Source organism: Ochotona princeps, chromosome 24 (assembly GCF_030435755.1).
Source record: "Ochotona princeps isolate mOchPri1 chromosome 24, mOchPri1.hap1, whole genome shotgun sequence".
In the NCBI taxonomy this organism is placed as follows: Eukaryota; Metazoa; Chordata; class Mammalia; order Lagomorpha; family Ochotonidae; genus Ochotona; species Ochotona princeps.
Genome location: NC_080855.1, coordinates 2,132,502 through 2,160,074, shown reverse-complemented (window position 1 = coordinate 2,160,074; position 27,573 = coordinate 2,132,502). Strand labels below are relative to the sequence as shown.

Genomic DNA, 27,573 nt, shown 5'->3' with positions numbered 1-27,573 from the left:
CTGGAACTCCTGACCTGAGCAATGCTGGCCAGTCTACACTGGGCTTCATGAGCCAGGCATCCACTGTGCAGGTGGGTGAAAAGACCTAGATCAGGTGAGCCAGGCACCCTGCTGGAATCCCTTTCCCCAGAACTCACATACTTGGTACCCACTGCACATCTGGGAGTGAGGACCCAGGCCAGACAACCTGGGACCCACAGACTTCCCATTTCCAGGCATCCTCTTGGGCCTTGCTAAGGGGTACCTCTGCCCCTGGCCAGCTAGTAGCAGTGGCAGGGGTGGCTTTGGGCTGGGCCTGCCTGGGGGAGTTTGGATGCTGTGTGTGCTCTGCAGGAGCTGTGAGCAGCCTCACAGGCCTTTCTTAGATGTCCTTCTGCTCCTGCCCTTGACTGGATGGCTTTGGACTTTGTGGCCAATGTGCCAATGGCTCTGGGTGCAACCCTCAGGCCACCAGGTGGCATGCCCTGGGAACTTGGGGTCGAGGATTTGCAAGAGACTGGGGAATCATACAGGTGAGGTAAAGAGATGAGCTGTGAATTCATGCCTAGGTGAGGACTTACTGCTGAGGGACATCCCTGGATAAAACCACAGTAAATGTAGGTGAGGAATGGCTCCAGAAGGACTCCAAATGACACGTCCACTGTATGTGCAGGTAAGCGAGAGAACTGAGACCTGGTGGTTTGAAGGGGAGAGTCCAGAAGACCTTTGTGGGTCAGACCACTGCCCCAGGCCACATGAGAGTTCTGAGCTGGGTTTTAACAATGGAATATTGCTGACTACCACACGCCAGTCCAGATGAAATCTGCGACTGGGAGCCTGTCTGGCAGGACTAAATCCCAGTAAACTGAGTGTCAAAACAATAGCTGTGACCTGGGCCTGGGGTATGCAAGACTAGGCTAGAATTCAGCACCACTGGACTTCATGAGAGGGTGTAGAATGGGCTGGGTGAGGTCTATAACTCTAGAGTTTTTGTAGACATGCCTGGTTTGGTCTGCCCAAATCCCAACTCATGCTTTCCATTGGTAGTGTTGATTCAGAAGGGGACTCCTCCATATTCCCCCTACCAGCTTTGCCCCTTCCCCAGTGTCTTGTGAGTGAGTGCTGGTTGGGTGCTGCAGCCCTGTCTGTCATGACCTGCCTCACCCCAGTTTTTGCTATTGGGGATGTTGTAACATGGCCTGGCCCCACCTGGCCCACCTCCAATTCTAGCTCAGGTTGGTGGGGGTTAAAGCCAACCCAACTGGCACCAAGTCCAAACCTTCATGTGCACTAGTGTTTTGTGGCTAGACCAGGCCCAACTCCCACTCCATGCTGATGCTCAAATTTCACTCACCTGAATGGACTGTGTCCTGACAGAGGAGTTTCCAAGGCTCCTCGCTCTGAACCTCTCCCAACATGAGATCTCATGCACACGGGTGGGTCTAAGAGCCAGCCCTGCTCATTCTACCTACTGTTCTAGCAGGAACAATGGCCTTTCCTGACTAGCCTTCAAACCATTCTGTTTATTATTGTTGGGTGTTACAGCCCAGTCTAGCCTGGTCCACACCCAGACACAGCTCACACCCGATTCATCAGGGCAAAGACCTAGCCTAGCCCGTCCTTTATTTACCCTGGTCCTTAACAGCAGCATTGGGTGATGGGGTCTAGTCCAGTCCGGCAAACTCAGCCCCCATCCACACTTGTGCCAAGCTATACTGCAATGATGTCCAGACCAGAATGCGGCTCCCATCCCAGCCCTGTGATTACCAGTGGGAACCAAAACCCAGCCAGGGCATCCCCTTAGCTTCACAACTAGGTGTGTTCCCAGCTATAGATCTTGCACGTGGCAGTGGTTGCTCTGACTCAGCTTGGCCTATTCCCTCACCTGTCATGACCTTTGCCTTTGGAGGCTATAGCCTGGCCTGACCCAGTCTAAACAAAGTCCCACAACTCACTGGCAGGTGCTGGAACCTGGCCCTGATCCATCTGCTCCCCTCCCAGTCTCATGTAACCTAGTAGGTGTGACTGTCTAGCTGAGCTTGACCTGTACTCCATCCTGGTTTCTGCTGTTGCCAGTGAGGTAAGATAAAGTAGGCTTTGCCATGCTGGGTCGCACCCTTCTAAAACCACCCCACGTCTTAGCCCAAATTTGGAGTTACCCTGCTCAGGCTACCCAACACCTATACCTGCAACATGTGCTCACCAGTGGGAACTGTGACCCCCAAAAGGTCCACCAATTTCTTATGTTCCCGCATTTGGCCCATTCCCTGACCCAGATCTTACATGCTCCAGAAGGTGCTAGGTTCTTGCCTGACACACCCTGCCCCTCCATCTTGGCATTTGAGCTTGGTCTATGAGCTGGATGATGTTGAGGCCTGGCCTGCCTCATACCCTGTGGTAGAATGCATGTGCAGGTACTGCAGCCTGGACCTTCCTAGCCTGTTTCCAGCCCCAGCACCCGTGAGTGTTGGTGGGTTCCATGGTCACTCCTAGCTCAGCCCATCACCACCTCAACTCTTAAGCTGACCAGCAGTGGTTGTGTTTCCACAGGGTTGGGCCCACTTCTCCCCCAAATAATCTACCCCCGGACCTGGTTTTATCACATTCTGGTTGGTATCACGACCCTTCCTAATGTGACCCATCCCCTGTTCCAACACTCGGTCACGTACTGGAATCTATCACTGCCAGACAAACCCTCAGCCATAGCTTTCATGTGGACTGGCGTGTGGCAGTCAGTGATGTTGTATGCTAACTGCCCATCTCAGGACTCCCATGTGGGCTGATGAATCAGTCTAACCCAAGCAGATCACATGGACTTTCCCCTCCAAACCACCATGTCTCAGTCCCCATGCTTGCCAGCAAGTTCAGTGATCCCATCATTGGAAATCACACAGGATTCCTCCCTGACCTACACTCACGTTGGTCTTAATCCAAGAATGTCTCTAGGTAACAATTGCATACCCCAAAACCCGAGAGCTTGTTGCTGGGTGGCCAGCAGGCAAAGCCTGGCAGCACTTTATATGCTGGCTGCCCAAAGTCCAGGACTCGCTCATTGTGTGGCAATGGTGTCCAAGGCTATAGTCCGAAGCATTGTGTCTGACCCGGCTCAGGCAACACCATGCAGTTGCCACATTGTTGAGGGCTGCTTTCACCCAAACCTTGCATTTGAACACCCACCCCCTAGTTTCTTCCTGCCACAAGGTGGTGGAGGAAGGGCGGGGCCAATGGCCTAATCCCATCCCCGAGATTCCCTCATGGAGTACTCACCATGGAGCTTTTCCGAAAAGCTCAGGAATCCCTCTCCATGTGGCAATGGTGTCCATGGCCAGAGTCCCAAGCATTGTGTCTGACCAGGTTCAGGTAACTCCTGCAGTTGCCACACTTCTGAGGGCTGCTTTCACCCTAGCCCTGCAGTTGAACACCCCAGCAGCTTCTTGTCATGGCAGTTGATGAGCACCTGTGTGCAGTTATTGACCAATTGTGTGTGCACCAAGTGGGGTCCCTGTTAAATTGCTCCTCCTGCTGCTTCAGCAGCCCCTCGGGCAATGTCTCACTCTTGGTCTTGTTGAGGATGCTCATGGTGCTGGCTAGGTCTCTGTTCACTTCCCTCTGCATTGTCGCTGTTCCTGTAACCCAGATTTGTTTCCCAGCATAGATTTAAATGTCCAGATAAAATAATTGCAAACACCAGGATATCTCTCTAAATATATGAATATCCACATACATATCTACACACAATATGTGTGTGTATATATATGTATAACAGTTTGGAATAAGTACCCTTAACTTGAGAAGAACTCCAGTGACCTGGTTTATTTCAAGTTAATAAACCTTATGGTTTTCAGAGAAGTCAACATCATTTTAATTTATAATCACCTGCTGATTCAATTCCCAAATGTTGCAATAGCTGTTTTGGCTTCAGAAATGGAGTTGGACTAAAAGAACTATCTTATAACTGAGCCATTTAAATAAGTGAATGAGCCCCTTGTTGATTCACAGTAGTGTGATCTGATACCTGTGACATTGGCATCTCATATAAAGGCAAGAGTTGGACTCCCAACTCTTCTATTACAATGCAGGTCCCTGCAAACACAACTTGAAAAATGGTGGTGAAGGTCAAGTGCTTGAGCCTCTATCACTCACTTGGGGAAGCCATATGGACTTCCTGACTCCAAGCTTTGCCCTGGCTCAACCCCAGGTGTTGTGAAAATTTGGGGAATGAATAGGCAAAAGGAAGATCAGTCTCTAAAACACTGCCTATCAAATAAATAAAATAAATCCTAGGAACAATTATAAAAAATGAAGTTAATCTGTGCTATAAGACTTAATATTACATAATTATCAGTGAATTTCCTACAGATATACCAATAATAAATAATCATTAAAGTTAATGAGAAATTCTCACTAAAGATCAAATTGAGTATTTGGTGTTGAATTTACCTTGGAAAGTGCAATTTTTGTTCAAGAACACCTACAGTGTATAATTTCCAGGATTATGTAAGATACAAATGAATTCACATGGAAAACTTTATAACCTTTTGGATCTCATTGATTGACATCCTGCAGACGGTATGGAGTGGGCATAATATTTCAGTTAGCTTTCACAGGACATTTTCTTTGGAAAATGTAGTTTCTGATCATGTTAATGTGAGTTGTCCTTCTTGTTGCTGGGGAAACCAGTTCATATTCTCAACTTGAATAATGTTTTATTACAGCCTGAACCTCTTCAATTTCACAATTTCAGTTGAGGTCATTGCTTAATATTCAAATGACTGAAGAGAGTGAGGCAGTCCCACAAGCAGACAGGAGATATGTGTAAATCATAGTAACTTGTAAGTAGTTGACCTGATGTGTAGGTCTCTTTCTAGGGTGTCTATTCTGTTCTTCATTCAATGTCTATGTTTGTGCCTGAACCCATCTTTTGTAAAAGATTTAGTTTTTTTTTTTCAATATTTGAAAAGCAGATTTACAGGCCAGAGAGAGACAGATTTTTCATGTCCTGTTTCATTCCTGAATGGTCACAACAGTCAGAGCTGAGCCAGTTTGAAGTTGGGTTGCAAGAACTTCTTATGGGTCTTCCTACGGTTGCAGGGTCCCAAAGCTTTAGGCCAACCTCTGCTGCTTCTCTACTCCATAAGCAGGGAGCTGGATTGGTAATGGAACAGCCATGATAAATTGTGCGCATATAGGAACCTGGTGCTTGCTAGTGGATGATTAGTTAATTATGAATGTTTTTTAAAAGATATATTTATTTTATATGCAGAAACAGAGAAGTAGAGACAAAGAGATATCTTCCATCTGTTGGTTCACTTCCAGGATAACTGTCATACCTGAGACGGAAGTCAGGAGCTAGCAGCCTATTTTGGTTTCCCCTGTGAGTTCAAGGGCCCAAAGGCTTATGCCATTCTCCACTGCTTTCACAGATCTTATGGATCTCTGAATAGTAGGTAGAGCAGCTGAGACATGAACTGGTGTTCATATGGAGTGCTGGCACTGCACGTGAAGGGGTGGCTTGATTTTCCTCTGTGTTGGTCCCCCTGCATGTGAAGTTCAGATCATTTTATGCAGATCTGAGAAGAAAGTTGTATCTATTTGGGATTATATTTGGGATTATATTGAATATGAAACTTTTGTTCATTGTTATTCATTTATATGAAAATTTGATTTATACAGACATTTTGATGATATTACTGTACTAACTAGTCTCCATTAGTTAGTATAAATTCCATTAAAGGAAAAGCCACAAAAGAAAATCAACAACAGAAGAAGTAGAAATTTACAGTTTCATAATGTTAAATAACATGATATTGAATGACTCATGTGTCGCTGAAGAAATGACAAAAAAAATCAAGAGCCATGATAAAAAAAATGATGTTACTGTATGACCTATGAATCAGTGAATCTGAGAAAAAAAACTAGTTTGAAGAAATGAAAATACAAACCCAAAAATCAAAGTCCATGTGCTAAAGTTTCATTCTCAAAGTGACCACAACAACTGGAGCTGAGCCGATCCAAAGCCAGGAGCTCAGAGCTTCTTCTCAGTCTCCCATGACAGTGCATGCTCCCAAGGTTTTGGGCCATCTTTGACTGCTTTCTCAGGCCACAAGCAGGGTGATGGATGGGACGCGGGTCCGCCAGGTTTAGAACCCTTGCCCATATATGTTCCTGGTGCACTCAAGGTGTGGATTAAGCCATTATGCCACTGCGCCAGGCCCAGTTTTATTTTTTATATTTACTCTACTACTCTATGACATCTGATTGATGGGCTTAAGCCATTTACATTGAGTGTTAGTATAAATGGATGTGTATTTGTTCCTGTCACTTTAGCAATGGATTGTTCATTGATGTAGTCTTTTCTTGTTCTTTTACTGATATGTTCTTCACATCTGTCTTTGGTTTTAGTGGGTGGTATTCCTTTTCTATGTCAAGAGAACATCTTTAAGCATCATTTCTAGAGCAGATTTGGAAAAGGCACATTGTTTTAGCTTTTCATTTTATTTTTATTTTTTAAAAATTCTTTTAATTTGACAATCTTTACATAGTTGATTAGGGCATAAAGGGTCAAGGACTACAGCAAAGTAGATAAGATAATTGTTTCCACATTAATATTATTATTTTTTTTTTATGTATCTGGGTTAAGTGGAGAGGCAAAGTTAGAAGCCCCACCCAGCCTCCCACCCATTCCAGGTTCCCAGTGTGGTCATACTCCTAGGGTCCTTCTCAAGCAGTTTTGTTTTTTTTGTTTGTTTGTTTGTTTTTTGTTTTTTATTTTTTATATTTTTATTAATATTTAGCATTATGTGACAGTTTCTTAGGCTCTGGGAATCCCCCCATCCCTCCCCCTCCCCTTCTCCTGGTGGATTTCTCCACTTTGATGCAGCATTACAGTTCAAATTCAATCAAGATTCTTTCCTTGCAAACATATACTAAGCATGGAGTCCAGCTACTTATTGTCCAGATGGGTTGAACAGTTTCTTGGGGAGACCATTTCTGCTCTGAAGTTAGAGCTGGTAGAATACCATCACAGTCAATTAAGAGTCCCAATATAACATCAATAGCAATTTGCAATATTATGGAATTGACATGGTTTTGAGTAACCAGTATGTTAAAATAACAAAAAACAAAAAACAAAAAACAAGTCCTAACCACAATCTATGATTAGTTCATTGACATTTCAATTTTAGTTTATATACAGGACCGGTCTGGCTGCTATATACCTTGAAAAGGCTATAGGGTACCATTCAGCTGTCTTGTGTCTATTTCATTTTAGTATTTAGCCATTTGTTGTGTTGAAGTATAATTTTGTTGATCTTGGCAGATTTTAGGATAATCTAGACTGGCTTGTAACTCTAACAAGATATTTGTCAACATTTAAGGTGCAGAACATTTTTTTGGGGGTGGGGGTTGTGCAGGAAAATCCTCAACACCATGGTGAGGAGTGACTAATCTTTGTGTCCCACCCAGAAAGGCATGAGTCAATCCACGCCAGCTCTTTCCTGTCAGATTTCAAGCTCTACTTTCTGTTGTTTGTCTATTTATTTTAGGTTTTTTTTTAGTTTCTATGATTGTTTGTTTGCTGTGAGGGGTTTTCGAAGTGATCCCGATGGTCATTGCGAGAGAGGGTTCTATTTGTTTTTTGAGTGTTTTGTAATTTTCTTCATAAAGGTCATCTACGCTTTTGGTTAAATTTATTCCCAGATATTTCATGCCGTTCTCTGTTATTTTGAATGGTAGCTTGTTGGTTAGATCTTCTTCCATCTTGCGGCCGTTTGCATACACCATGGCTGTTGATTTTTGTTCATTTATCTTGTATCCTGCCACTCTGCCAAATTCTCGTATGAGTTCTAGGAGTCTTTGTATTGAGCTTTTTGGTTCTTCTATGTTAAGAATCATGTCGTCTGCAAATAGTGAAAGCTTGACTTCTTCATTTCCAATTTGGATTCCTTTGATTTTTTGTCTTGTCTTATGGCTTCTGCAAGTACCTCTAGGACTATATTTAATAGCAGTGGTGATAGTGGGCAGCCTTGTCTTGTTCCAGATCTCAGTGGGAAGGGATCCAGTTTTTCTCCATTTAGTATGATGCTGGCATTGGGTTTTTCATATTTTGCTTTGATTATGTTGTGGATTGTTCCTTCTATCCCCACCCTGGTTAGGGTTTTTAACATGAAGTGGTGTTGAATTTTGTCGAAGGCTTTTTCTGCTTCTATTGATACTATTATATGGTTATTGTTTTTCAGTTTTTGGATGTGATGTATCACATTTATGGATTTCCTTATGTTGAACCATCCCTGCATTCCCTGGATGAAACCTACCTGGTCTGGATGGATGATCTGTCTGATGTTTTTTTGTATTCTATTGGTTAGGATTTTGTTGACAATCTTAGCATCAAGATTCATCAGGGAGATCAGTCTGTAGTTTTCCTTCTCTGTTAATTCTCTATTCGGTTTGGGGATTAAGGTGATATTGGCTTCATAGAATGAGTTTGGAAGAGCTGCTTCCTTTTCTATTGTTTTGAAGAGCTTGTAAAGGATTGGGGTTAGCTCTGGTTGGAATGTTTTGTAGAATTCTGTGGTAAAGCCATTTGGGCCTGGGCTTTTCTTTTTTGGGAGCTCTTTAATCACTGATTCTATTTCTGATTCGGTAATGAGTTTATTCAGGTCTTGTGTTGCTTCTGGGGTGAGTTTTGGTAAGTGGTGGGAGTCTAAGAATCTTTCCATTGCCAAGTGGTTATCAGATTTGTTGGCATATAGTTCTTTGTAATAATTTCTAATTATTTCCTTAATGGTAGTAGTGTCTGTTGTTATGTTGCCTTTTTCATCTTTGATGCTGCTAATTCTTGCTTTGTCTTGTTTTTTCTTTGTCAATCGCGCCAAAGGGGTGTCGATTTTTGTTTATCCTCTCAAAGAACCAGGTTTTTGATTCATTTGTTTTCTGAATGGTTTTTTTAATTTCTTTCTGATTTAGTTCTTGTCTTGTTTTGATAATTTCTTGTTTCCTCTTGTTTGTGGGGTCCTTCTGCTGTTGCTTTTTCAGTTCCTGGAGGTGTGTGCTTAATTCCTGCATTTGTTGCCTTTCTTGGGCTTTGACGTGCAAGCTAATTGCAATAAACTTAAAACGTAACACTGCTTTGGCAGTGTCCCATAAGTTTTGGACATTTGTATCTGGGTTTTCGTTGGTTTCCATAAATTTTTTGATCTCGTCTTTAATTTCTTCTCTGACCCATTGTTCGTTTAATAGCATATTGTTCAGCCTCCAGGAGTTTACGTGTTTCCTGGGACATTTTGAGTTGTTGATTTCCAGTTTCACTCTGTGATGGTTTGAGAAGGTACATGGTATGATTCTGATATTTTTGTAGTTAGTTAAACTTGCTTTGTGTCCTATTATGTGGTCTATCCTGGAGAAGGTGCCATTCACTGCTGTTAAGAAGGTGTAGTCTGTGGCCTTAGGATGAAATATTCTATAGATGTCTACTAGGTCCAGTTGTTCTATTGTTTGTGTGAGTTCGGTGGCTTCTCTGTTGAGCTTTTGCTGCGTTGATCTATCTATTGGTGTTAGTTGGGTGTTCAGATCTCCCAGAATTATCGTATGTTCATCTATGTCTCTCTTTAAGTTCAAAAGTAGTTGTTTCACATAGCTGGGTGCATCCGGGCTAGGAGCATATATGTTAAGAATTACGATTGGTTCTTGTTGGATCCTCCCTTTCAAGAAAATATACCGCCCTTCCCTGTCCTTTTTGATGTTTGCTACTTTGAAGTCCGTATCATCTGAGAATAGGACTACCACGCCAGCCTTTTTTTCTCATCCATTGGCATGGAATATTTGTTTCCATCCTTTCACTTTCAGTTTCTTGAAGTTTCTTCTGGTTAGATGTGTTTCTTGCAAGCAGCATATAGTTGGGTCCTGATTTGTAACCCAGTCTGCTAATCGGTGCCTTTTGATTGATGAATTTAAGCCATTTGTGTTGAGGGTTAATATTGAGAAATTATAATTATGCCGTGACATATGCCTGTGTTTTTGAGGTTGTTGGTAATTGATTGTCATTTCCGTGGATGGACTTTATTGAGATCTCCCTGATTGCCATCCTTGCTTATGGCTTGCTTCCTTTTTCTCTGGGAGAAGCACATTTCTAAGGAGATTTTGTAGAGTTGGTTTTGTGTTGGCATATTCTTCTAATTAATTTCTCTTTGCTGTGGAAGTATCTAGTTTCGTTCTCGTATACAAATGAAATCTTTGCTGGGTAGAGTATTCTTGGTTGACAGTTGTTCTCTTTCAGTACTTGAAAGATTTTGTTCCACTCCCTTCTTGCCTGGAGCGTCTGTTCTGAGAAGTCCGCAGTGATTCTGATGGTCCTGCCCCTAAATGTAAGGATTCTTTCTTTGTATTCATTGGAGGGTAGCTTGATTACCACGTGTCTTGGGGAGGATCATTTTGCGTCCACCCTGTGGGGAGTCCTCTGGCCTTCCTGAATTTGGATTGGACTCATGTTCCAGGTATTTTGGAAGGTCTCCTGCATAATTTCCTCAAGTACTGGTTGTATGCCTATTTCTCTTTCCGCTCCTTCTGGGAGCCCCATGATTCTGATATTTGACTTCTTGATGTTGTCATTCATCTCCTGGATCGTCTTGGTCGCCTTGTGTAGTTGTGACTCTAGTTGGTTAATAATCTGCCTGCTTTCATTCTGGGAATCTTCTAAGTCGGATATCCTGTCTTCTGCTGCTGTAATTCTGTTGGCTAAGCTCTCAGCTTTATTCTTCAAGTCTGGGATCTCGTTTTTGAGTGATTTTGTTTCTGTGATTATGTGGTTTTTAAAATCTTTCAACTCGTCCCATTGTTTTTCATTGTCTCTGAAGAGTTTTATAATTATTTTTCTGAACTCCTTATCAGAGACATCTTCAATTTCTTCATCTGTAATCTTTGCGATTGACCAGGCTTTATGGTGGCTTTTTGGGGTGGAGGAAGCTGTGTCTAGGTCACTACCTTTCTTATTGCGTTTCATATTTGTGGCCCAAGGTGTTGCTGAATTCTCACCCTTGACCTCTGTTGCCACCTAGTGGGTGGCCTGAGGTCTTGCTAGCCTAGGTTTTTGTTTTCCTTCAGCCCAGGGAGTTGTTTTTGTTTCCCTTCTGGGTTTCAGGTTTCAGGGCCTTAGGTTTCAGCGCCGAGGATTTTTTTGTTGTTTTGTTTTGCTTTGGTTTTTTGTCTGAGGCACGGCTGCTTTCCTTCGGCCTGGGTTGGCCCAGAATTTAGTTTAGCTGTGATCCTGGGGTAGCTGCTGGCTACCACACTTCAGGGTCCTAGCGCCCTTCTGGTACCGCAGCGTTCATTATGGGGAATGTGTGTTACTTAGCCGTCCCTGTCTTTGCCTGGGTCCCACCAAGGTTATTAATATCGCCACCAGTGCTAGAGTTTTCAGCACTCCTGCAGTCTCCAGCCGCCACTGGCAGGGCCTTGTGCAACGATCTCCCAAAATTGGCCATTCAAAACTCCCGCCGGCCTTTGCTCTGCTGGGTTCCCAACTCACCGTTTTCGAGCTGCGGCGCCACTCAACCGGCCGCTGAGCGCTGCCTTAGTTTTTTTGTTGTTGTTATTTTTGGTTGATTCTCCAATTTGCGTAGATCTTGTTGATTTCGCAGTGTGCTGTGGGATTCGCACACCTGTTTATACTATTTTTAACTAGACTTGCTCCTTCTTCTGGCACTTTTTGGCCCTCTCTCTCTGCCTTCCCCTTTACATCAACCCTCCATGGTCGGCCATTTTTCCTCAAGCAGTTTTGATAGTTCAATAGTTCTGAATTGCTGCCAATCTCACCATTCCAAGCACGATGAAATCTTCAGAATTCACTGGCTGACATAGGCTCTTCATGGTTGGGGTTGTGAGACCAGCAGATCAGTTGGAGGGTCCCCAAGAGAAAATTTATCTGAGGTGATCCCAGAATTTCTTCTTGTGTGTGCTTACCAGTACAGGGTCCAGCACAGTCCATCGCCCCAATCAGCTTGTGCATATGCTGGTGGTTGCGATTACTGTGTCAATTCTGTTTCCAGTCCTGTGTTCCACTTGAACCAGTGGGTGTTGCTGTCAAGCCTGATTCTGTCCACCTCACACTTGGCTCTCACACAAACCAGTGGGAGCTGCAGCCTAGTTGGGGCAACTTCGAATAACCCTCACCTGGCCTGTCTCCTACCCTGGTTCCCGTGCTTGCCAGTTATGTATCACAGTGTCGTCCAGTCTGTCCCATTCAGCTCTCATATAGGTCAATGGGCATTGAAGCCTAGTTCAACCTAACCAGCCCTATTATCCAGCCCACAAACATGCTGTCGAGTTCCATTCTGTCTAGCCATTCCTGCCTCAGGTCTGGTTTTCATGCTTTCCAGTAGGAGTAGTAACCCAAGAGTAAGGTGCTCACTATTTCTTTACTGGGCCACTCTCACACCTGGATCATGCACTCTCCAGGTGGTCCTTCAGTTAAACTTGACAGAATTTGCCCCCAGTGCCACCCTCTGCCAGCTGATGCTGCCACAAAGGCCAACCAACACTCTTTGATTTGTGCTTGCATTGGTAGAAACAGCAGCCCAGCCTGGCTTTTCCCTGATCTAGCTCACATGAGGCTCACAGGTGTTGTAGTCCTGCCTGATCTGTTCTGCCCCAAACTCAATATACACTCTCCAGTGCGAGTTGCGTTTCATCAAGGGGACCCTCCAAAATCGCCCTACGGTTTAGATTTTCTTTAACATGGAAGAACATTTTCTTATTTATTTATTCATTCATTGGTTATTTATTTATTTATTTATTTATTTATTTATTCTGCATGGCCCTGTGTCACCCTAGGATCAGAGTAAATGATTCTGTTTGTCACTTCTGCCCTCCCTACTTTCCCATCCCCAAAAAACTGTACATGAGTTTACAAACATATTAACATATATAGAATGAGGGTTTCAGGGGGTGCCTGACACTGGCAGCTGTGGGCTGGCCTCATGCTTCATGTTTGCCTTCAGATCCAGGTGCCAGTCTGATGGCACATCCGAGAAGTAGCCCCACACCCCAGTCATATCTTGGGCTCCAGCTCCTGCAGGCAGGGGTGTTTTTGCTCCAGCCCATGCTTCTTGTGGGATGGCCATTCCTTCTGCTGGCACTGGGAGCTGCAGTATCAGGCCCCCTGGCTGTGCCTGCAGATGTTGAACTCCTGGAGCTGCTTCTTGATCACTGTGACACTCATAGTAGGTGCACAGGTTCTCTTCCTCCACCACGTCCCCGTTGGCCTTGTAGTACTGGGTCACATTCAGGCTGGGGAAATGCTCATCTATGGGATCTGTAGGGAGCTGCTGAATCGCGAGCAAATGCAGTCTATGCTCCCTCTGCTTGCTGGAGGCCTCCTTAGCTCAGGGCCACCAGCCTCAAGGCACAAGTTGCAGGTTGTTTATTGTCATGGCATTTAGATGCACCACCTTGAGGCCGGCACCAACATGGTGGTGCTTCCAGCGTCTTGTACAGGAGCCTGCAGGATCCCTGCCTTGGTTCTTGTCAAAGGTGTACCCGAAATTCTTAGTGATCTTAGCACCATTTCCATCTATATCAATTTCCACATGTTCTTTGAAGGAGTAGCTCTCCACCAGTGGGATGGTCTGCTTATGGGTCAGTGTGTACTTCACATGATGCCCAATTTGTGGCTGGTCATGATCGGATCTGTGCTGTCTGAAGCGCTGTTCCCAAGGAAGACACCAGCCCGAGGCGAGGTGGTGCAGCATCCAGGAGGGACAGGGCCAGGCCCGGGTGGGCTCTGGGCAGGACAAGGCTGGGTCAGGCTTGGGCTGCACTGCCACCCTCTGGACCTGACACATGCTGCTGCCATGTGCACTGCCACTCATTTTCTAATTTTTAAAGATTTATTTATGTTTTACTGGTAAATCAGATACATAGAGAAAAGGAGAGACATAGAGGAAGAACTTATATCTTCTGATTCACTCTCCAAGTGGCTGCAGTGGCTGGAGCTGAGTGCATCCAAAGCCAGGAGCCAGGAGCCTCTTCCAGGTCTCCCACATGGCTGGAGGATGCCAAGGTTTTGGGCTGTCCTTGACTGCTTCGCAGGCCACAAGCGGAGAGCTGGATGGGAATCAGTGCTGCTTGGATATGAACTAGTGCCCCTATAGAATCCCAGCACATTCAAGGCAAGGACTTTAGCTGTGTGAGACTACTGTGCTCAGACATTAGTTCATTTTTAAAGACAAAGGAGTTCTTTGCTGGATACTTCATTCTGCATGGACTTTTTTTTTTTCCTTTTACACTCTGGAATATGTTTCTCCATTCTCTTCTCGCCTGTAGAGTTTCCTGTGAGGTGTCATCTGTACATCTAATTGCCACTTCTCTGTATGTCAATTGATGTTTCTTAAGGCCAGATTTAATAATTTTTTCTTACCTTGGTTTGAAGAGAGCTTGAGTGTTCTGAGGAAACCCCTTCTGATTATTGTTTCCCAAATAATTTTCCAGATAATGGTAGCTTTCCTTTATTAACATGCAAGTTCAGCAAAATTATGCTTCAATGCTATATAATGCTAAATACTATAATGAAAATAGACACAAGATAGCTGAATAGTAATCTATAGCCATTTTAACGTGTGTAGAACCCCTTTGTGTATAAACTAAAATTGAAATGTCAATGAATGAATCACAGGATGTGGAAAAGAACTTGCATTTTTGTTTTAACATGTTGGTTACTCAATACTATGTCAGTTAATCTCATAACGTTACAAATTGTTGCTGATGTTATGTCGGGGCTTTTAATTTTTTTTTAAAGATTTATTTATTTTATTACAGCCAGATATGCACAGAGGAGGAGAGACAGAGAGGAAGATCTTCCGTCTGGTTATTCACTCCCCAAGTGAGCCGCAATGGGCTGAAGTGCGCTGATCCGAAGCTGAGAACCTGGAACCTGTTCCAGCTCTCCCACGCGGGTGCAGTGTCCCAATGCATTGGGCCATCCTCAACTGATTCCCCAGGCCACAAGCAGGGAGCTGGATGGGAAGTGGAGCTGCCGGGATTAGAACCGGCGCCCATATGGGATCCCGGGGCTTTCAAGGCTAGGACTTTAGCCGCTAGGCCACGGCCGCCGGGCCCGGGGCTTTTAATTGATAGGGAAGATACTCTGCCAGCTCTATCTTCAGACCAGAGGTGGTCTCCCCAACAAGCCGTTGAATTTTAATTGTCAGGACAATAAGATGCTGGATTCTATCTTTAGTATATGCTTGCAATTAAAGAATCTCATGTGAACTTGAACTTGGGTAATGCAACAAGGTGGAGGAATCCACTATGGGGGAGGGTTTGGGCAGGGATGAGGGGAATCCCAGTACCTATAAAATTGTGTCACATAATGCAATGTAATTAATAAAAAAAAACCTGAATGAATCTGAAAATGGATATGACTTTCAAAAAAAATTCTGCTGATTTCAAAGCTTTAGTGGATTTTTAGGTTGGTACTGAGCTAAAGGTGTGTGTGTTGTTTTTGTGATTACAATCAGTTCTGGAGCATTTTCATAATTACAATGAAAGCTTCCTGGGAGATGTGCAAGAAAATATTACCTAATGCAAGTCTGATGCACTTTTCCCCAATAGGTATGACACTGATTCATTTTGTTGCCACTAGATAGGACTTCAATCTATGGCTTCTTTTTTTCTTTTTCCATATTGTATTGATATTTATTTCAGGACAAGCCAAGTCAAAATAAAACAAAAGAGTTAATCCTTGGCTTTAGCAATAATATTATATTATAAAAGCACTTTACAACTTCATCCTTTCTTTGAGTGTGAGTTACAGGTATATGGGCTAATGAAATGTGAAAACATGTCTCTATCCAGATCCATAATCTGAGTGGTCTCCATATAGTACAAGGTGACAATAAGTGAGGAGTGGAACAGAAGGAAAACAGGGAAATAAGGCTTTCCTGTTAATGGTTTTGTTGCAATGATGAGATAAGGAATTATGAAGATATTTTTATTGTCTTTTCATCTTTATAATGCGTTAAGTAATGCTTACAATGTAAATTCAGCAGAATTTTCAGAGTTATAATTCAGAAATTTTCTTCCTACAAACAATGTATTTACAAATGAGTTTATTAACTTACATAGCAATCTCATAATAAGTAGCAAAAAGTAAAGGTGTGCACTGCTAGTATATTTGTCTGTAGAGCTTTAAGGAAAATACATATTGCCATGGTGATAAAGCTCTATGAAAATCCAACAAAATATCTAAATATTGAAGGTTTTAAAGAAAAAGCAAAGAAACAATATTTAGCAAAGAAAGGATTAATTGCAGCTTAAATATAAAACTAATCATCAGTTGATTACCTGAACAATACAGATCTAATAAAAAGCAAAACCAGCCTGAAAGGCCCAACATTAAAAAAATGCTAAAATATAAGGCATGAATTTGCATAACATTAAGCTCTTCTTCAATGTATACTTTTCTAATCTGCCTCTAAAGGCTAACTTAACAAAATCTGTTTCCATCTTTAATTTGACCTCAATTGTCCTGAGCATATTCTCTGTGATTTTGTGTTTTTTGTTGATGTCATCATTTCTACTTGGTATAGTGATTTTGGTCATAGTGCCAAATTTAAATTCTTCCACTAGTCCTTCCACTAGGAACTTGTCTTATATAGTGCCTTGACTTCACAGAATAAAGAAAAAGAAACGCATTCAAACTCTATAGTTCAAAAAGGCTGACTTTCCCCCTCAAACAGAATAATGTTACCTTGAGAATTTTAAAATCATGAGAGAAATAGGTTCATTAGAATCTTATGATTTTCTTAGGGTGGATGGTGAGGAAGAGAGGAGAGAAAAACATGTAAGAATTTTATGATTTGCTATTTAGAATTGAATATTGCAAAATTTGTTCTGAAGCACTGTGTTCCTTTTCTCTCCAAAAGTATAAGGAAACACGTATGAAAGGGTATTTTGGTTTCTGTCGGAAAGCTATCTTTCTTGTACTTGTAAGTACTCAGGATGTTGCTCAGGACTCATCTGAAGACACACCAGAGCTTTCCCTCATTCAAGCATTGACTTCCATGACTGCTGTGTTTGACTTCAAAGAAAGTTCAAGTAATTCCTATAATGCTTAACAATCATGCTGGGTGTCTTGGCCCTTTGCCTAGTGCAAATGAAGTCTACAACAATTAATAATTCCAGTAAGCCTGGACAGATGGCTGCTTTGCTTCCTCCTATCTCTTTTGGGGGAGGGTGAAAAGGTAAGAACAGGGAATGGTGACTAAGTGAAGGTGAGGAAAGCATGGAGAGCTCAAGGAGGTCGGCCAAGTGCTGCCAAGAAACAGAGAGGAAGATCTTTGTTCGATGATTCACTCCCCAAGTGACCGCAATACCCGGTGCTGTGCCGATCCAAAGCCAGGAGCCAAGAACTTCTTTCCGGGTTTCCCATGTGGGTGCAGGATCTCAATGCTTTGGTCTATCCTTTACTGCTTTCCCAAGCCACAAGCAGGGAGCGGGATGGGAAGTGGAGCTGCCGGGATTAGAACCGGCACCAATATGGGATCCTGGCACATTCAAGGAGAGGATCTTAACCGTTATGCTATCGCACTGGGCCAGCACTTACTGGTTCTTAACCAAGCCACACTGATACGACTGTTGAAATTTCCATCATTTTGTAGTACATTATCATAATATTAAAAAGGAATAATGTTAGGAAAATGTATCTAACTTTTAAGTTATCACTGGAATGTACTGAATCTTTTGGTTATGTGTAAAGTACAAATAATGAAGACAGTGACTTTTTTGTACTTGTGAAGCTAACAGAGCATCTCCACGTGACAGGCAGCAATGATGAGTTATTACATGTTATTACTGAAGGGGAAAGGCTCAAGCCAATATTCACACTGCAGTCAATGAGAGGAAACGGACCAAAGCAGTGGGCTTCTGGAGCAGTGTGAAGTGAAGGTGTGGCTGGTATTAGCAGGAACAGCCTTTGCCGACTGGCTGGTCCTGAGCCTTTTCCACTTTTATGTCAATCATGCCTTCTCTGCTTCTGTCCTGTGTGCTTTCCATTCCAAGCAAAGCTGCTGCCACACATCAGAAAAGCTGCTTTATGTTTTTCCTGCTTTTTCACTAGTTTCAATAAACATGACATTCAGCTCTGGCTTTCCTCTCTCCTTCCTCAGTAGACACTGGCTTCTTGTCAACAACATCTGTTTCATTTTGTACTAGCATGATGATAACACCACTTTTTCTTTCTGTTCTGACATCGTCAGTCCATTTTGTAGTTTGCTGGAAGCAATTGACACTTGTAATATCATAAACTACTATGGCTGCAGCAGAATTGCGTAAGTAAGTGGAAATGAGGCTATGGAAACTTTATACACTGTAGCCTGATTGCTCAATCCTCCAAATACATCGTTTTTGATAAAAAATCAATGCCAATTGTCTGGTAGGTGTTTTCAAAAATATCATACATGAATTTGGTGATCAAGAATGTCTTTCCAATGCTCTCCTCTCCTAGGAACACTCAATGGATTCCCGAAGTATCATTCCACGGACATTATCAACCCAGAGGAGCTGCTGCAGCTTCAGCCCAGAAGGCTTCCCGCACCGATGCCTACTACCACTGGCTGACAGAGAAGAAAAAAAGAAAAACGAGGGAAAAAAAAGTGTGGGTCAGTGCAATAGCAGGCGCACGACCCACTGGAGAATCAAAGCTGGAGAGCAGCAGCTTCCATTGTCTTCCTTTAGAGTTGCCTAACAATGACTGAGGCCCACAACTTGGGAGCTGAGATGAAGGGAGGTTTCAAAACAATCAGGGCTGTGCTCATGGCTCCTGACGCAAGTACCTTTCTCTGTCTCAGCACCCAAGATGGAGACCAGCTGCAAGAGGCTGAAGGTGGTGAAGTGGCATCCTCAGAGATGTCTGAGACCTCTTACACCTAGCTTCTCAGCTCCCACAGCTGCAGCTAATGCTGACATCGCTGCAGTCCAACGTGCCAAGTGCACAAGCCTCTGGCACCCAGCAGGGCAGCCCAGGTGCTAGCTTACCATTCCTCTGGCCAACATTGTGCATGTGTCACTATGGCTTCTTGTTTTAACTGTTTGGGGAAATCTCTCTTCTATCTGTTTGATTCCACCATGACAAAATGAGTACCAGGACAATCTCATTACTAACTATCTCCTAGAGTTACAATGAGGATTGATTAAGAAAAGTGTGAGACACTTGGTGAGCAGTGCTGTGGAGAGGCATAGGAATTGTCTATCAGGAGAAACACATTACACAAAGAACTAGAACATGAGAAGTAATGATAAGGTCTTGGTCATCCCTCTTTTCTCAATAGCTGTGCAGCAATGCATGGAGGGTAGAAAGGAAACTCTACTCCTTCTCCCAGCCTTTGTAAGCAGGCTTCCATACCAAATTAAGGGTCAGGATTTACCATCCATCATAAACCCCCCACCTGACAAGGAAATTATTTGGTATGTTCTATCCATTTTGTCCCATAGCAGAATTTCTGAATTGTATTGTTAAAGATCTGGTGTTGACTGTGCTGCCTAAGGTGACATCTGCCATGACCGTGATGATCAAGGTGGTCGAGGTCCATGTGGACATGTGAGCTGCTCTCTTGTGTTTTTGTCACACTCATTCTTTTTTTTTTTGCCAACAATACCATATTTTTTATTAATTATTTTGCATTATGTGACAGTTTCTTAGGCTCTGGGAATCTCCCAACCCCTCCCCTCCCCCCGGTGGATTCCTCCACCTTGATGCAGTATTACAGTTCAAATTCAATCAAGATTCTTTCCTTGCAAACATATACCAAGCATAGAGTCCAGTTACTTATTGTCCAGATGGGTTGAACAGTTTCTTGGGGAGACCATTTCTGCTCTGAAGTTAGAGCTGGTAGAATACCATCACAGTCAATTAAGAGTCCCAATATAACATCAATAGCAATTTGCAAAATTATGGAATTGACATGGTTTTGAGTAACCAGTATGTTAAAAAAAAAAAAAAAAAAAGCAAGTCCTAACCACAGCCTATGATTATCTCATTGACATTTCAATTTTAGTTTATATACAGGACCGGCTGCTATATACCTTAAAATGGTTATAAGGTACTATTCAGCTCTCTCGTGTCTATTTCATTTTAGTATTTAGCCATTTGTTGTGTTGAAGTATAATTTTGCTGATCTTGGCAGATTTTAGGATAATCCAGACTGGCTTGTAACTCTAACAAGATATTTGTCGACATTTAAGGTGCAGAACATTTTTTTGGGGGGTAGGGGTTGTGCAGCAAAATCCTCAACACCATGGTGAGGAGTGACTAATCTTTGTGTCCCACCCAGCAAGGCATGAGCCAATCCACGCCAGCTCTTTCCTGTCAGATTTCAAGCTCTACTTTTTGTTGTTTGTCTATTTATTTTAGGATTTTTTAGTTTGTATGATTGATTGTTTGCTGTGAGGGGTTTTTGAAGCAATCCCGATGGTCATTGCAAGGGAGGGCGGGGGTCTAGAGGTGGAGCCAGGCTCAGACCAGAGAAAGCTCTCCTCCCTGGTCCTGAAGGACGTTTGTTGTTCTGCTTCTGTGAACCGCTCAGGACTTCTGGTTATCTTTCTGATGACGTTGGTTTCTGCCCGGTAGTATTTGGACTTCTTCCATCCCATGCAGAAGCTCCAGTTCGGGGTGGGTGACCTCAGAATACTCGGCCTCCGAGGGCATCCAATTCCCTGTGGCCTCCTTGGCAGTTGGGATATAGTCCTTGTTGCTCGTATTAATAGTTTGTGGTGAAGGTCTGGGCGTCTTCATGGTTGGGATCCAAGCTTCCTCCTTACCACCTGCTCCACTCAGGAGTGCCCCCCTGCTACAAACACATGACCTCCTGTTAAGAGGTTGTCAGGATCGCACCCAATTCCCCCCTCATGCATTGTTATAGTAGTTTTGCTATTGTTTAGTGCCGCTTTGAGTCTGTTGTCTATGAATTACCAGATTTGATCTTGATAGGCTATATTGTACTTTTTCTCTTTTTGTGGTCCTGAAAGACTTCCCTGCACTCCCTCCCCATTACAGGTTAACATAGCATATTGAGTGTAAAGCAGGTTTTACAGTTTTTCAATGTAGATCTTAAGTATTCTGACATTAATTGTTGGTTTATAGATTATATTGCATTATCTTATTGCATTGGATACAGGTTGTTAGAGATTGCACTAATATTACAATATACAGGTACTATCTTCCAAGTTGTCATCTTTTCATCTCAGATTAAGGCAAACATGTGGTATTTAACCTTTTGGGATTGGTTCATTTCTCTTAGCATGATGGATTCCAGTCGGGCCCATTTGGCCACAAAGAACTGCGTTTCGTTTTTTTTTAATAGCTGAGTAGTATTCCATAGAGTAGATGAACCATAGCTTTCTTAGCCAGTCTTCTATTGATGGGCATTTTGACTGCTTCCAGGTTTTTGTGATTGTTGATTGTGCTGCTATGAACATAGTCGTGCATGTTGGTTTCTTGTGTAGGAGATGTTTTGGATATATCCCTAGGAGTGCTATTGCTGGATCATATGGTATGCTGATTTTCAGTTGTTTGAGTATTCGCCAAACTGATTTCCATAGAGGCTGTTCAAGTCTGCAGTCCCACCAGCAGTGCAGAAGGGTTCCCTTTTCCCCACATCCTCGCCAGCAAGTGTTGGTGGTATTATGTGTGTGTGCCATCCTTACTGGCGTTAGGTGGTACCTCATTGTTGTCTTCATTTGGATTTCCCTTATTGCCAAGGAACTTGAGCATTTTTTCATAGGCTTGTTTGCCATTTGGGTTTATTCTTTTGTGAAATGTCTGCCCATTTACCATGCCCATTTCTTGAGCAGTTTATTTGTTCTGGTGTTTTGGTTGTTTTGTAGCTCTTTGTATATTCTGGAGATCAGCCCTCTATCTTCTATGTAGTGTGCAAAGATCTCCGATTCTGTAGGTTGTTTTTTTACTTTGTTGATTGTTTCTTTTGCTGTACAGAAGCTTCTTAGTTTGATGAGGTCCCAATTGTTTATTTTGATCACATTTTCTACTGCTTTTGGAATCTTTTTTAGGAAGTGAGGGCCTACCCCTAAGTGTTGCAGTGTGTTTCCAACATTTTCTTCCAAAAGTTTGAAGGTTTCTGGATGTAGGTTTAGGTCTTTTATGCATTTAGATTCGATCTTGGTGTATGGTGAGAGATGTGGGTCTATCTTTTTGTTTCTGCAGGCTATCAACCAGTTGTCCCAACAGCATTTATTGAACAGACCTTTCCATTTGCTTGGATTGTTGTCTGTCTTTTTGTCAAAGATTATTTGGCTGTATCTATGTGGGTTTCTATCTGTTGTTTCTATTCTGTTCCACTGATCTTCCTCTCAATCTTTATGCCAGTCAGTACTAGGCTGTTTTGATGACCACTGCTCTATAGTATGTCCATAGGTCTGGAACTGTGATTGCCCCTGCTAACTTCCTATTCTTCTGGATGGTTTTGGCTATTCGTGGTTTTTTTGTGTCACACTCATTCTTTTGGATACATAATCTTCCTGTAGAGAGAGAGCCACTGTGAATGGAATCTTATTAGTCTATTGCAGGTCTCTGAGTACACACAACACAACCTGAATTGATGTGGCTCAAGGCAGTCGTGGTTCCATCTGGTCCATTCTTGAGGAACTTTTGTGGCAGCAGAATCCTGGTGGATCACCTACAATGTTCAGTCATGGGAACTGAGGCCCTGATAGCTCCTCTTGCTTTGGTAATAATCTAGGAAGATGCAATGTTCTCACAGTGTCACTGAGAAAGGGCATACAGGATCCAGCACTATGACCTGATTCAACCAACCTGTTGAGACACACTTTGGCAGAAGCTAGGGACATAACAGAAACTACGACCAGGCCATGCCCTTGAAATGCTTGTGATGTGGTAAAGAAAGCACAGGTGGAACTGATAGTGATACTGGAGGGCAGAGAAGACAGTGACCGAAATGTGTGTGTGGGACTGATGATACCTGGAGAAGAGAGTGCTTTGTGTACTAGAGGAGTTTGATGAAGAATGATGCTACCTGGAGGGTTTCTATGTATTTTGGCGTTTGAAGGACAAGCAGCCTTCTATGGGAAGGGGTGTGGGTTATTTGTGCGGATTTCAGATTATTTGAATGTGGGCAGCAATGGAGGGAAAGTTTGGGTCGGAAGATTTGCTGTCACAGTTCATTGGGGTGTTTTTTTTTTTCTTAGAATTGATCTGGCTCAGAACATGAACTTGACAGAGATGAACAAGAGGTGTCTAAGATTCCTTGTCAACTGCCAAGTTGGAGAGAGTCCCAGATTGCAGGCAGGGCACAAGTAAATATCCTATTTGTTGCATGTCCAGCTACACCTCATTCTCCAGTACATAAATATTGCAGTCACCTTGATTGGATCACGGCTTACAGGGCAATGCAACTGTGCTCGCACAGCCCAGCAAAGAGCAGCACACAGAGATGCAGGGAACACTCAGAGAGAGCTGTAGCAGCGAGTGACAATGGACCTGATGCCAGATTTTTCCTTAGAAAACTGGGTTCTCATGGCTACCAGTCTGGTAACCCTGTATCTGTGAGTTGCTGTCCATCTGATTTCTCCTTTAGTCTTGCATCTGGAATGGTAAAGAGGCTTGTCTTTCATTCATCTGTTCTGACGATCAGAGGGGAAGTTGTCTAAGTGCTTGGTGATTCCAATAGAACGATAATTACACATTTCAGTGAGACTACAGACATATCTCACCCCATCTAGTTCCCAACCTCTGCCTGTAGGAAGTGTTAATGGCATCTGTTTCATAGACGAAATGCTAATTGACTCTCACTTTGACCCATGCTGTGTAGTTAGAATTCAGTTGAGATAGGTTATAAGAACATGTGTGCCAAGTGCAGGGGAATCCTCATCCAGGGCCTAACTCCCGAGATTCTGAGGGAAGAAGTTGACTTGCACTGATCTGCAGTAGCTTTGCCTTGTGAGTCTGCAACTGCACTGCAGGAGTGTGGGTAATCATTCCCTGTGTGTGTGGTTGGTTCTTGCCTTTCTCCCTTCCACTGTCCATGCATCATTGACACACAGCAGCCCAGAACCCCGGACTTCAGTGGAGGCTCAGATTCAGTTCTTCTACCCCTCTGTGTTCCTGCCCTGGAACTCCTCTACTGCCACCTGTCCCTGTGAATTGACTCGTCAACCTTGCACTAGGTGAAATGGTGATTTTCAGAGAAGGGCAGACATGGCAGCAATCTGCAACTATCTTTTCCTTATTCTTCACAGTTTTTGTAATGTTAACAAGTTAGCATTAGTATAGAGATTTATTTTTTCTCTGATATTTCTTTTCAGGTAGCCTCAAGGTACCAGAATACCACCAAATTCAATTTATATTTTCTTCTTAATTTTTTTACCCTCCTTTTAATATTGTTTCATTGAAAGGGATTAGTGTCCATATGGGTTCTGATTAGTGTGAGAGTTTGAGGCATGGAGGAATGTGTGTGAGACATATTTTTTTTTGTGGCAAATGGGGTGCTGAAGCCACTGCCAGAATAGGAAAGCCAGAATAGGAGGGGCCATCGCAAGATGGCTGCTGGCCCAGGGCCAGGAGGTGGAGTTGGTCTCACCAGCAGGTAAACAGCAAGTCACAGGGATAGGTTAATGCTCTCGCTGTGATTACTGGCCTATCATGTAGCTCCAAGTGGACACACGAGGAGAAGTGATTAGTGGAGAGTGATATAAAACTAGCCAGAAAAAGCTAGGCAGGGACAATGGACAGAAGGACGACAGACAGAAAACAGATGGATGGAAGGACAACAGACAGAGAAAGGACAGACGAGGGAGAAGACTGGGTGGGAGGAAGGGTGCCAGAGAGAAGAAGCAGGGACGAAAGCTTAGACCAATGGGGACAGGAGCAGTGGAGAGGTTTTAAATACAGCCGCTTTTGGTAGTGAGGGGTCCGGTTACAGTTCCAGCTATTCCCGGACCCCCAGAGTATGCCTCATCATTTTAAGTGTCGCTGCTGGGCAGTGGCATCTGGTGGCCCATATGGGGAATTCCCAGCCTGTGCTGCCATAAGAAAAGTGGCAGAGAGACACAGAACAAGGAAGGAAGAAAAACGCCCAAGAAAGTGGAACAAGGAACGGGAAGAAAGGTGACAGAGAGGAAAATGCAGGAAGGGTGAATTTTTCAGCCTGCGTCAGCATAAGAAATGTGTCAAAGGGGAATTCCCGGCCTATGCTGGCGTAAGTGTATGAAGAAGAGTGGGAAGGAAGAAAAGTGGCAGAGAAAGGGGAACAGGAGCAGGAAGGAAGAAAAGTGGCAGAGAAAGGGAACAAGAGCAGGAAGGAAGAAAAGCGGCAGAGAGAACAAGGAATGGGATCTTATTTTCACCTTCAAGGCAGTTAAATGGTTTTAGCCCTAATAGGTGGGCTAGCCCAAAGTGGCAGGATAGCCCTAAGAGGCAGATTTTAGCCCTAAGAGGCAGGTCAGCCCTAAGAGGCAGGTCAGCCTTAAGAGGCAGTGGCTTCTTCTTTCTGAGAGGCGGCATAGCCATTGGCAGTGACTGCTTATAAGATGGACCTGTGAACTAGATGAGATAGGAAGAGACTCCCAAACCCCAAAAAGGCAGGACCTATGATGCCCCTAAAACAGCAGGATGTAGCTACAGAAGATATGATTCTACACCCCTCGACAACTGTTAGAATTGGGGTTGGGAAGTCTCTAAGGAATTTCGGCAGCTAGTTCAGGGTCTTCAGCTTGGAAGTCACCCACTGACACTGGAACCTTGCTGGAAAGGACCCTAACACTCCGTGGCCCTGAAGGTGGTCGAAACCAACCCCTGAAAATCATAATTCCCCGTTAAAAAATAAAAATGGGTGAGGTGTGGGGAGCAGAGTGCTGAAACCGCTCCCCAGAATAGGAAAGCCAGAATAAGAGGGGCCATCGCAAGATGGCTGCTGGCCCAGGGCCAGGAGGTGGAGTTGGTCTCACCAGCAGGTAAACAGCAAGTCACAGGGATAGGTTAATGCTCTCGCTGTGATTACTGGCCTATCATGTAGCTCCAAGTGGACACACGAGGAGAAGTGATTAGTGGAGAGCGATATAAAATTAGCCAGAAAAAGCTAGGCGGGGACGATGGACAGAAGGACGACAGACAGAAAACAGATGGATGGAAGGACAACAGACAGAGAAAGGATGAACAAGGGAGAAGAAGACTGGGTGGGAGGAAGGGTGCCAGAGAGAAGAAGCAGGGACAAAAGCTTAGACCAATGGAGACAGGAACAGCAGAGAGAAGGTTTTAAATACAGCCACTTTTGACAGTGAGGTGTCCGGTTACAGTTCCAGCTTTTCCCAGACCCCCAGAGTGTGCCTCATCATTTTAAGTGTCGCTGCTGGGCAGTGGCATTTTTTACTTTATTTTTGTTTCTTTTTGTCCTGAGTCTGCAGTGAAGAGGGCAGCAGATGCTATTCCTTGATGTCAGACTACCTCAGAACCCTGGGATGGGGATCAATCCTTTGATGATGCCTTAGAGACCCACAATTGTGGAAGAGTGTCTCAAGGGAGATATTTCACTAGTTCTGAGACTTCTGAGAAGTTTTGGTTTCTTTACTCCAGTGTTGAGAAAATCTTCCCAAGGTCTGTTGGTTGACAAAGTCCACCTATGGCATCCACAAACCTAGGAACGTGATTCAATGCTTGGCCAAAATTGTCCAATCTGTTCTGCTTTCCATGCTCTGATGAGTCAGTTGATATACCCTGCTGGCCTAGATGAACTGCTGTCATGACCCTGGTGTGCATCGGGACATGCTCTCCTCCACACAAACATCAGTAACTGAGGTAGTCCAGTCCCAAAACATGTGTTTCAAAGTACAACCATACATCCTGTGATTTTCCTGGAGGCCAGCATCTGAGCCTAGCAGTTTTTTGGGAGTCCTCTAAGAAATCTCATTTTGATTACCTTGTTCCTGACTGTTGTGCTTATTTTACAGTGCAGGTCAGGTGTGCTATGTCACCTGCAGTAGCCAGCACACATACCATACTGTTTGGTCAGTTCCAATTTTACCCCATCCCTCATGTGTGTTGATGGGTGCTGTGGTACAGTCCTGCCTGATGCATAACAGTGGGTTATGCAGACTAAGTGACGCAACCTCCAAGACCCCCACAAGGACTGCACTCAGCCCTGGATTCTGTCATCTTCTGCTGCAGCCTGTTCCTACTCAGTGCACATCCCATCTGGCTATCATGAAGGTTTATAGGTGCTGTTGCTTAGGTCAGAATGCCCCACCTCCACACATAGACCTGGTTCTTGTGCTCCAAGCGATAGGCCAGCACAGGAGTGTTCATGGTTCCTAAATCAGGGATGTCCACAGCACTGAATTCTGTACCTTCCCTGGATTACTGCCGTCCAGCCTAATATGACTCACAACTAGTTCTGGCACCTGTCAGCTAATGCAGCAGTCCAGCTCAGCCTGGCCCATTTCCAAATGAAACCACACAGAGTGCCAGTTCTTAATCTGATACCTGAGCAGGTGTCTCTTCTATGTAAACTATCACCCCTGTGACCTGACTCCTCCTTGACTTTACAGATATGGCACCTCTACACATGGCCTTTTAAG

At 43.7% G+C, this 27,573-nt stretch overlaps 3 pseudogenes across 1 annotated transcript; 1 reads left to right on the top strand and 2 right to left on the bottom strand.

Annotated features, from left to right (window-relative positions):
* The window catches only part of LOC131483223 (cytochrome P450 3A6-like), a 125,844-nt pseudogene that overhangs the window by 80,554 nt on the left and 17,717 nt on the right, over nucleotides 1-27,573 (top strand).
* Nucleotides 13,022-13,841, bottom strand: LOC105942615 (zinc finger MYND domain-containing protein 19-like; annotated as a pseudogene).
* Nucleotides 17,929-18,475, bottom strand: LOC101531558 (ras-related protein Rab-6A-like; annotated as a pseudogene). Its single transcript, XR_192206.2, has one exon. The product of XR_192206.2 is annotated as a ras-related protein Rab-6A-like (transcript).